Raw genomic sequence first — 11,056 nt, 5'->3', positions numbered from 1 at the left:
CACAAGGTCCTAAGAAATTATACTATGCTCTGATACCATGATGGAATTTGGTGTAGGTTTATGTTGTTGTACCCTAGAGCACAATCATTCAAGGTGTTAGTCAACAATGATTGTTGTTGGTTCTTGGTTCTTGATTTTTTTTTTTTGGGTTTGTTAAGGTTTGTTTTCTGGTTTTAATGGAGGTTTAGGGTTCTTGAGAAGGTTGTTAGCTTTTGGGAAGAAGAAGAAACCAAAATGTAGCAATTGAGAGAAAGAGAGCCAAAAATGTTGTTTTTCAAAATCTGTTTTTTGAATATTTTCTTTCTCAACGTTTTTCATTACAATTTTCATACTTTTAAATACATCAAAAAGACAATAAGGCATGCTTCCATATTGATCAATAAATACAAAAGCATTAAAAGTAACCAACCAAGCAAAACTACCTCAACTAACTTTAATCAATGTGCTGGGCATGCACGAAACCTTCTTTAATGGGCAGTTCAGCTTGTCTAAGGTATTTGAATTTGAAAACCAGCTCCATTTGACTTGAAAATTGGAGGGATTCCTGTTTGAATATTAAAATATGTTCTAGCCAAAAACCAGATAAAACAAAGTCCATTTACCCATTCAAAAGTAATCAAACCCGAGGCAGTTTTGCCCAGTTTTCTGGGCAACAAAACTGCACAAGGGTCAGATTGTTTTCGGCTTAACTCAGCCTTCCTAGCTCCAAATTGGGCCATTATTTTTTCTGCTGCTTCCTCTGCATATCTAGTTTATCATATCCAAAATTCAGGTCCAAATCCTAAACCTACTTCAAACGGAATCCAAGGAAGTGGACTTATGTTGCTGGAAATACAATTCCAGCAACTAGACAAAAAAGGCCTTAAGCTAGATAATGAGCTTAGGGCATTACAAAAAGGATATTGTTCTTAAAAATTACAAGACAAAATAAAATGCATAAACATAAATAGTGTTTGGTCTTTGATGTTGCAAAACAAAGAGTGCAAGTGTAACCAAACTACCTTGCACATTGTGGCAAGATCACCACATTTCAACAACCCCAACACCACCTAAGTTTGAAGGCCAAAACTATTCCATTTGGAGTATAAAAATGAAAGCCTACCTTCAAGCCTTTGGTTTATGGGAAGTTATAGAAGAAGGTTATGTAGTGGAAGAGTTGAGAGCTAATGCAACCCAAGCACAAAGAAATGCACATGAGGCCGAAGTTGCCAAGGGGTTCAAGGCCCTCACTGCCTTTTACTCCTCTGTGAGTGATTCCATTTTTACAAGGATAATGTCATGCACAAGTGCTAGAAAGGTTTGGATAAAGCTTCAAGAGGAGCTCCATGGAAATACTAGAACTCGGCAAATGCAAGTTTTAAACCTAAGAAGAGAGTTTGAGACCTTGAAGATGAAGGAGAATGAGCTTGTCAAGGATTTCACGGAAAGGATGCACAAAGTGGTAAATCAAATTCGGGTCCTTGGTGAGCAATTGACCGATCAAAGGGTAGTAGAGAAAGTATTGGTGAGCTTACCCGAAAGGTTTGAAGCTAAGATTTCCTCCCTTGAAGAATCTAAAAATCTTAGTGAAATAACTTTGAGTGAGCTCATCAATGCTCTTCAAGCAACCGAACAAAGGAGAGCCATTAGAAAGGAGGAGACCATAGAGAGTGCATTCTATGGTGGCCACGGCAACAAAAAAAAGAATAAAGGAAGGAAGAGCAACAACACCAACCAAACTGGTTTTACAACCAACAATAACACAAACAACAACAAAAGTGGATGGAATCAACAACAACAACAATAACAACAAAGCCATCAAAATCGAGGAGGGCATCCACCTTGCCCTCATTGCAAGAAGCTTGGATATCTACCATCCAAGTGTTTTTGAGACCGGATGCATCTTGTAAAAGATGTGGAGGAAAAGGCCACATTGCCAAAGTATGCAAGCAAAGGAGACAACAAGCCAATGTGGTTAATGAAGAAGCCGAGAACCTATTTGTGGCCACATGCCTTAAGGCCACAAGTAGTGGCCTCGGTTGGCTTGTGGATAGTGGTTGCTCACACCACATGAGTTTCCAAAAGGATGGTTTTATGGAGCTTGACCGAAACTACAAAACCAAAGTGAAGATTGGTGATGGCGGGTTCATGGAAGTAGAAGGCAAAGGAAATGTGTGCTTGAACACCAAAGAAGGTACCAAAATAATAAAAGATGTGCTATATGTTCCTAGTTTATGTGACAACTTGCTTAGTGTAACACAATTGGTAGAAAGAGGCTTTGCTTTAAATTTTGCAAAAGATGTATGTATCATATATGATGCTTGTGGTAATGAGCTGGTTAAGGTACCATTGAAGGACAAAAGCTATAGATTGGACCTAGTTAAGAATGAACAAGCCTTAAAAACCAAAGTGGAGTCCATTTCTCAACTTTGGCATAAAAGGGTTGGGCATTCTAGCTATGGTGCCATGAAAAACACCAATGCCCTTGTGAAGGACATGCCAAAGATTGATGAAGATGCTGTTTGGGATTGGACAAAGGAGGAGCTTCTTGTCCATGAAGATAATGCTCGGTTGGATGATGGAGAAGAAGAAACCAATGACAATGACAATGAAGAAAATGAAGATGATGAGGAGGATGCACTTGAGACCATTGGAGTCGAATTGGAGATTGGAGATGGTGTTAGAGGAGAAAGGCCATTGCTTGAAATATATGAAAGGTGCAATGTTGCCTTGAGTGATCCTACCAATGCTCAAGAAGCTATTCAAAAGAAAGAGTGGATGGAGGCCATGCAAACCGAAATGGATATGATAGAAAAGAATGAAACTTGGTCTTTGGTTTCTAAACCTAAAAACAAGAAACCAATTGGTGTAAAGTGGATCTTTAGGACCAAGTTCAACCCGGATGGAACAATATGCAAGCACAAGGTAAGGCTTGTGGCAAAAGGCTATGCACAACAAGCGGGTGTAGATTATGGAGAGACGTTTGCACCGGTTGCAAGAATGGAGACCATAAGGCTCATCCTATCCATCTCGGCCTCAATGTCATGGAAGGTGTACCACCTTGATGTAAAGTCGGCTTTCTTGAATGGTGTGCTTCAAGAGGAGGTTTATGTCAAGCAACCCGAGGGCTTCATTGTTCAAGGACATGAGGACAAAGTCTACCATCTACACAAGGTACTTTACGGGTTAAAGCAAGCACCTAGGGCTTGGTATGGCAAGATTGATGGTTACTTGACCTACCAAGGCTTTAGGAGGAGTCCAAATGAGCCAACACTATACATAAGGAATGAAGAAGGCATGATTGTTATCTCACTCTATGTGGATGATTTGTTGGTCACGGGTGAAAATGAAAAGAATGTGGAAGTTTTGAAAAATGAACTTGAAAAGGAGTTTGACATGTCAAGCCTTGGTGAAATGAATTACTTCCTTGGAGTGGAAGTGATGCAATGCTCTAGGGTATTTTCATATCTCAAGAGAAATACATCAAAGATCTTTTGAAAAAGTTCAACCTTGATGAATGCGAGCCAATGTCAACACCAATGAGCCAAGGAGACAAATACAAGAAGGATGATGGCACACCAAAGGTAAACCCGACCCTATATAGAAGCATGATAGGAAGTTTGCTCTATGTATGTTCATCAAGACCGAATATTATGCATGCCACATGTGTTTTGTCTAGATATATGCAAGCACCATCCCAAAACCATTTTGTAGGTGCCAAAAGAATTCTTAGATACTTAAAAGGAACACAAGACTTTGGAGCTTGGTATGATAGGCAATATGTGATGAGATTAATGGCCTACTCAGATAGTGATTGGGCTGGATGCTTGGATGATATGAAGAGCACTTCTGGGTATCTTTTCTCACTTGGTAGTGGACCATTCTCATGGAATGCAAAGAAGCAAGCAACAACCGCTCAAAGCACCGTCGAAGCCGAGTACATTGCTTGCTCTTCATGTGCAAATCAATGCATTTGGCTTAGGAAATTATTGGAGGACCTTGGTTATCCTCAAAAGGGTTCAACCATCATCAAATGTAATAACACTTCAGCCATATCAATAGCCAAGAACCCCGTTCAACATGGAAGGACAAAACACATACCGGTGAAGTATCACTCTTTGAGGGAGTTTGAAGAAAATGGAGAAGTAAGCTTGGAATATATCAAGACTGAAGATAACCTTGTAGATTTCTTCACCAAGCCACTTCCAAAAGCAAGATTTGAGACCTTGAGGAAGCTTCTAAATATTTCAAGCAAGAACACCAATGAGGAGTGTTGAAATGTGGTGATCTTGCTACAATGTGCAAGGTAGTTCGGTTACACTTGCACTCTTTGTTTTGCAACATCAAAGACCAAACATTGTTTATGTTTATGCATTTTATTTTATCTTGTAATGTTCAAGAATAATATTCTTTTTGTAATGCCCTAAGCTCATTTTCTAGCTTAATGCCTTTTTTGTCTAGTTGCTGGAATTGTATTTCCAGCAACATAAGTCCACTTCCTTGGATTCTATTTGAAGTGGGTTTGGTATTTGGACCTGAATTTTGGATATGATAAACTAGATATGCAGAGAAATCAGCCGAAAAAAGAATGGCCCAATTTGGAGCTGGGAAGGCTGAGTTAAGCCCTAAACAATCTGACCCTTGTGCAGTGTTGTTGCCCAGAAAACTGGGCAAAACTGCCTCGGGTTTGATTACCTTTGAATGGCTAAATGGACTTTGTTTTATCTGGTTTTTGGATAGAACATAGTTTAATATTCAAAAAGGCTTCCCTCCAATTTTCAAGTCAAATGGAGCTGGTTTTCAAATTCAAATGCCTTAGACAAGCTGAACTGCCCATTAAAGAAGGTTTCTTGCATGCCCAGCACATTGATTAGTGTTAGTTGAGGTAGTTTGGCTTGGTTGGTTACTTTTAATGCTTTTGCATTTATTGCTCAATATGGCAGCATGCCTTATTGTCTTTTTGATGTATTTAAAAGTATGAAAATTGTAATGAAAAACGTTGAGAAAGAAAATATTCAAAAAACAGATTTTGAAAAACAACATTTTTGGCTCTCTCTCTCTCAACTACTACATTTTTGGTTTCTTCTTCTTCCCAAAAGCTAACAACCTTCTCAAGAATCCTAAACCTCCATTAAAACCAGAAACAAAACCTAAACAAACCAAAAAAAAAAAAAAACAAAATCAAGAACCAAGAACCAAGAACCAACAACAATCATTCTTGACTAACACCTTAAATGATTGTGCTCTAGGGTACAACAACATAAACCTACACCAAATTCCATCAGTTTATCCATATCTGAAGATATAAGACCCGTGATACGAACCTATGATGACCTGTGCCTAAACCCGTATTATATTAGCCTAGATCTAATTATGTTCAAGTTCTGATGGTCACCTTGATCCCTAACCAATTTGTAATTAGAAACCTTGGTATATAATGAAGATGACACAATAGGTGATGGAAGGCCTCTTGATCAGTCAAACTAAAATATTCATTCACTAATGGTGTTTTAGATGTTCAAAAGAACAAAGAGAATTCAATTTCACAAATAATTTTCTGTATAAAATTCAAGCTTGATTTCTCATTGAAACTAAGCCTTGAAATAGGCTAAGATTACAAAGCAAAACCCTAAAAAATTAATTCAAAACCGAACACAAAGTGTTGAGAAAAATAAAGTAGAGAAAAGGAAAGTATAGAAAAGGAAAGTGCCTAATTTTTCTTAGTTTCTTAAACTAATTTGGATTAATTAATTCTTTTATTTTGAATTAAGAATTAATTAATTTACAATTGAAATACTAAAATAATAACTTTCCGAAACTTATTTGTCCAGAAAATTAATAAATAAAAATAAAAATAAAAGACTAATTTCCTAAGACGAAAGGTTAAAATCAAATTAGGAAACTACTTGACTAGTTTGGCTACTAAGGTATTTTTGACCAATCTCCAGCTTGTTTGGACTCCAAATCAGCTTCTATATGCCATGTAGGATGCCAAATATGATTAATAATGATTACCACAGATTGCCCCTTGATTGGAATAAGTCAAACAAGAAGAAAAGTCAAAGCCAGCGGCAAAACAACATTTTCAGCCAAATTGAGAGGCTGTCCATACAAGTCCTTTTTAGATGCTTTTGATTCTACCTTGGCTGGATTCCATATCCTCTTAATGATATTCATTGTGTTCATGAAGGGTTAGAACCATTTTTTACTTCCCGGAGTCCAAATTTACAAGAAAATAGCTACCCGGGTCGATATTGGTCTCCATCACTTGAAGGTTTAAAACGAGTCTTGCATCTTCAGGTATTGTCACGCCCTCTTGAGATTGAATCACTCCATGAATAAATCTATCCAATTTGTCATTAAATCTCTTAATTTGTGCCCTAGTGATTGGCCCCATCTTCATTTGTATAGGATCCGTACCCCAGCGGGTAGTCAGTTGAACGGGCACGAGCGGAATCACATCAACCCGTTTTATGCATCCAGGTGGTGAAGGCCGATACGGACCCAGATAGCTGTTTAAGTATATTTTTGGATCCCGGGCAACAAAGAATGGCTCCAACACTTCATTAATTCAATGAATATTAATAATAAGTCATAGAATCAAGACAAGACAGAATCAAATGAATCTAAAATGGTGGTTTGCGCATAGAAGGAGTTTTTGGTTGAAAATACTGGTCTTGTTGCTGGTTTTACTATATTTTGTTAATTTGGCATTTTCTCTTTATTCCAATCAAGGAAAATGTATGGGGATCATAAATAATCCTATTTGGCATCCTACATGGCCTATGGGAGCTGATTTGGAGACTTTACAAGCTGGAAACTGGTCAAAGATACCTTAGTGGTCAAACTAGTAAACAAGTTTCCTAATTTGAGTTTGACTTTTTGTTTTACAAAATTAGTCTTTTATTTGGTTTTTATTTATTTATTTTCCAGAAAATATAACTTAGGAAAGTTATTATTTTATTGTTTCCATTGTAAATTAAGCAATTCTTAACTCAAAATAAAGAAATTAATTAATCAAATTAGAATTAGGGAAGGGAAGGAATTTCGGCCACATTAGGAAATTGACAATGCTTGGCCGGTTTTGTCTTATCTTTTTAGGGTTTATTGTTTGGTGATTTTAACCTATTTAAGGGTTATTTTTAAAGGAAAATGGACCTTCAATAATTTTCAAAAAATTATCTGTGAGATAAAATTCTCTTTGTTCTCTTTGACCACCTAAAACACTCACTATCTAATGGTGTTTTAGGTGTTCAAAGAGAACAAAAAGAATTATATCTCATAATTAATGTTTTGAATATTATTGAAGGTCCATTCTCCTTGAAAAATAACCCTTAAATAGGTTGAAGTCACAAAACAATAAACCCTAAAAAGCTAAGACAAACCGGCCAAGCATTGTTAATTTCCTAATGTGGCCGAAATTCCTTCCCTTTCCTAATTCTAATTTGATTAATTAATTCCTTTATTTTGAATTAGGAATTAATTGATTTACAATGAAAATGATAAAATAATAAATTTCCTAAGTTAAATTTTCCAGAAAATAAATAAATAAAAATCAAATAAGAGACTAATTTCCTAAAACAAAAAGTAAAACCCAAATTAAGAAACTAGTTGACTAGTTTGACCACTAAGGTATCTTTGACCAGTTTTCAGCTTGTAAAGGCTCCAAATCAGCTCCCATAGGATATGTAGGATGCCAAATGGGATTATTTATGATCCCTATACGTTTCCCTTGATTGGAACAAAGAGAAAATGCCAAATCAACAAAATACAATAAAGCTAACAACAAAACGAACATTTTCCGCCAAAAACTCCTTGCATGTGCAAACCACCACTTTAGATGCATTTGATTCTGTCTTGTCTTGATTTCATGACCTCTTAGTAATATTTGTTGAATTCATGAAGTGTTGGAACCATTCTTTGCTGCTCGGAGTTCAAAAAAGCACTAAAACAGCTACCCGAGTCCGCATCGACCTTCACCACCTGGATGCATAAAATGGGTCTTGTATCTTTGGATATAGATAAACCATTTTTAGAATTGATAACTCCCTGTATGAATCTAGCCAGGTTGTCCTTAAATTTCTTGGCTTCAGCCCTAGTGATTGGCTCGGATTTCAATTTTATAAGATCTGCACCCCGGCGGGGTTGTCGATTGAACGGGTACGGGAGGATTCTCATCATTCCCCTCTTCTTGAAAACAATTTGCCCTCAAATCAAAATCATCACCTGTATCAAAAGGAGATAAATCAGCAACATTGAATGTAGCAATAACATTATACTCACTCGGTAAGTCAAGCTTGTAGGCATTTTCATTGAACGCTCCAAGAGTTGAAAAGGTTCATCCCCATGTGGCATAAGCTTTGACTTTCTTTGTTTGGAAAACCTCTCCTTTAAATGTAACCAAATGCAATCTTCTAGGTCAAACACTATCACAAAAAATCCTAGAAATACCAATTTATCTTTATGGAAATCACATATTTTAAAGTTAGCAAATAATCTCTCCAAAATTTTCAAATTTTCACTAAGTAGAGCTCTTAACAATGCAGATAAAGTTCTATACAACAAAAGCACCTTTAAATGAGCATCTTTATAAATCATGACCAGTAATGGTTTCTTATTCAAAATTGCTTTATTAACATCTCCAAAGCATAGATAAAAAAATTTATTTTTCTTTTCTTTCTTCTTTTTTTCTTTCTTTCTCACAGCCATTGCTTTCTTTCCTTCACTCTTGGGTTTCTCACTATTCCTCTTGGCTTTCTCAAGTTTCTCCTCACTCTTGGGTTTACCTTGGTTTTTCCACTTAATTTGAGTTATATAAATCTTATCTGGTTGCTCATGTTCAGCCTTGCCCCCTTGAATGGGTGTTGAAGCTGTGGGTACCTACTATTCCTTTCTTTGAGCTTTTCAGCCTCCCTCCTTTGTTGCATTTGAAGTTGATCTCTAAATACCTCCTTTGGAGTTAATGACTACAGCTTAACCTTTTTCCCTTTAAATTTAAAAACAATGGAATTCTCTCTTTCATAATGTATGGAATCCTTATCAAATTGGCATGACCTACCCAACAAAATATGACCTCCATGCATTGGAGCAACATCACACAATACTACATCCACATATTTGTCAATGCTGAATTTTACTTTGACTTGTTTATTTACTTTCATCTCACCACTATCATTAAGCCATTGTAATCTATATGGTTCTGGATGTTTAATTGTTGTTAATCCTAATTTCTCACCCACAATAGCACTAATTACATTACTACAACTTCCACTATCAATTATCATGCTACAAACTTTACCTTGGATTTCACAATAAGTGTGGAAGATGTTCTCTCTTTGTATTTGATCCTCATCTTTGTACATGGTCAAGACTCTCCTACTCACCAAACTCAATTTGGCATTTAAGGCATTTAAGGTCTCAGCTTCATCTACAAGTTCTTCCTTTGCTTGCTCGGTTTCATTTCCACTTTCTTCACTTTCGGATTCTAACTCACCATTACCTTTCAGCACCATGATCCTCCTGTTTGGGCAGTTATTGGCAATGTGTCCTCATTTCTAGCACTTAATACAAACAATATCATGAGTTCTAGAAGTTTAAGGATCAGATTTACCTTCATTCCTTGGTGCTTGGACAAATTCGGTTTTAGCCTACTTTTTTGGTCGATTGGTACTTTCATCATCTAGCTTCAATTTTGGCTTATTGTCATATGTGGGATTACTTCTTCAAACACTTGGATTTGACCTCCCACTATAGGATACTCCTCCAAGCCTTGTACTTGTGCCCCTCCTCCTGAATTAATTCTCAAGTTTGATAGCCACATGTAACATCTCTTCCAACTCCACATATTGTTGTAATTCCAATTGATTGGTTATCTCTCGATTCAACCCACCTAGAAACCATGCCATGGTTGCTTCTCTATCCTCATTCATGCTCAATCTCATCATGAGCATCTCCATCTCCTTATAGTAATCCTCCACGGTCCTACTACCTTGTGATAATAATTGGAGTCTTTGATGCAGCAACCTATGGTAATGACTTGGTACAAACCTCTTTCTCATGGCTCCTTTCATTTGTCACCAAGTAGTAATCAATTCATCACCTGCTCTCCTTCAGGTACTTTGTTCTAATCAATTCATCACCTGCTCTCCTTCAGGTACTTTGTTCATTTACTTTGTTCATTTACTTTGTTCATTTATCCACCATTGGAGTGCATAATGACTGAACTCCAAAAAGCTGCCAATTAAACTTTCTTAGCCTCCGAATAGTTGTGACAATCAAAGATCATCTCCATTCTCTCTTCCCACTCTAAATAGGCTTCTGGATCACTTTTTCCCATAAAAGGTGGAATGTTGATCTTAATATTTCCAAGATCTTCATCCTCATTCCTTGCTGGTCTCCCATGGATTGGTCTTCCTTGGAGTGCAAAAATATCATCCACTTCCTCTTCAAAATCATCTCCAAAGTTACCTTCTCTGAATTCTTCTCTAGGTCAACCACGGCCTCCTCGACCTTGACCTCGGCCTCCATGAAATTCTTGTCTCAAATTCAGCCCACCTTGTGAACTCTCTAACATGTCCATCCTTTGATCTATGTGGTCAAAATGAACATTCATCTGCTGCAATTGCTCCAAGACCCCCATCATGTCTGTGTGCTCACCTCCACTCCCCGTAGCTCAGGAGTCACCCTTGAATCCTACGTATTCCTCTTCATTATTTCTTAATGAGCCATCCACTCTTCTCATTCTTGAATCTGACATGTTAGTAAAAATATTGCAAAATAAAATAAATTCTCACCAAGATTCTCTCGCTCACGTGTTTTGCTCAAATAAAGTCTCGACGTTCATGTTTGCACATTAATTTTGGCTTTTTAACCATCGTTTAAGCTCACACTCCCTTGCCTTTTTCCACTCAATGAATTAACTCAAAGTTCTAATTAAAACATACTTTAACAGACACAAGATCACAAGTGTACCTTCATTTAAACTTATCAACAAAATAGCAAAAAAATAATAATAATAATAATCAAATACCGAGCGGAAAGAAAATACCTATTCTCGGCTTTTCTAAGCTAAAACAAG

The sequence above is a fragment of the Ziziphus jujuba genome, chromosome 10 (genome assembly GCF_031755915.1).
Source record: "Ziziphus jujuba cultivar Dongzao chromosome 10, ASM3175591v1".
Lineage (NCBI taxonomy): Eukaryota > Viridiplantae > Streptophyta > Magnoliopsida > Rosales > Rhamnaceae > Ziziphus > Ziziphus jujuba.
The sequence above is the reverse complement of the archived record's forward strand: the minus strand, read 5'-3'. Positions refer to the sequence as shown.